Source organism: Austrofundulus limnaeus, unplaced genomic scaffold, assembly GCF_001266775.1.
Source record: "Austrofundulus limnaeus strain Quisiro unplaced genomic scaffold, Austrofundulus_limnaeus-1.0 Scaffold74, whole genome shotgun sequence".
NCBI lineage: Eukaryota > Metazoa > Chordata > Actinopteri > Cyprinodontiformes > Rivulidae > Austrofundulus > Austrofundulus limnaeus.
Genome location: NW_013952476.1, coordinates 682,461 through 683,588, shown reverse-complemented (window position 1 = coordinate 683,588; position 1,128 = coordinate 682,461).

Below are 1,128 nucleotides of genomic sequence, written 5' to 3'. Positions count from 1 at the left end.
AATAATAATAATATTTAAAAAGAAAAGCTTGTTTGTTAATTTAAGCTTCTGCCGGCTATCCAGCATGTAAACCAGGTTTTATTTTCACTGTAAAGAGCTGACACGTCACACTCACTATGAACTGTTTCTAAATGCTGCATGTTGCATTAGTGACCAGGTACACGGGCGTATAGAATAACATAACATGTATGCATGTGACTTACGGCATGTGTGTTGTTGTTGTCCGTTTCTCCATATCAAACTGCCAGTTGAAAGTGTTTTCTCGCTGAGGATTCTCAGCTCCGTCTTCTCTCTTCAGCTGCCCCCGGGGGAGGAGGGGGGGGGGCACATGTAACTAAACTCCATGAAGAATCAGCCTGAAGCCCTCCTGAATGTAACCGAGCAGCAAAGCCGTTTCACCCGCAGCTTTTTTTTGTTTTTAAGAGAAGATACGAAMCAACAAGAGAGCCACAACTACTGCAACGACACTGTCACGACGTGTTGCTTCTGTTGTTTTTATATATGTATACAGATGATTTTTTTCCTATATAAAAAAACAAACAAACAAAAAAACAATGTGTCAGGTGTAATATTTCTGTTAAACACAAATTAGCGATTTGTGATCAAGTGCCAAATAAAAACGAAACAGTATTGTTTAAATTTATACTGTACGGTTGTTATATGTTGAACAAAAATGTTTGCAACTGTTGACTTTTTGTAGGTTTTGTATGGTATTTAGTGACTGCCATTTTTGCAACACCGAATTCAAGTTTTGTTTTTTGGTCAATTTCAAAGGCAAAAATTAAATTTACCTGATATTGTGTGCAAGTATTCATGTGACGTGTGGTTATTTGTGTAATACCTGGATGCAGGGCCGGCCCTAGGCAAGATTTCATCAGGTGCCCCATGTGCAGTTGTCTAAATCTCACTGCCTACTTACKAACAAAATTAAATAGTTTTGTCCTTGATGTTCTTTTTTATATTTAGAAACAAGTTTGTCCAGTTGAACTAGTTAAAATGATTGATTCGAAACAGAACAACAGAAGTCTACCTCATACCTGCCAACATGCACTGACATCATGAGGAACACCTGTTCATGTTAACCATCCCTGCAGTACACAGGGGGGGTTTGTCCTAAACATGATTGAC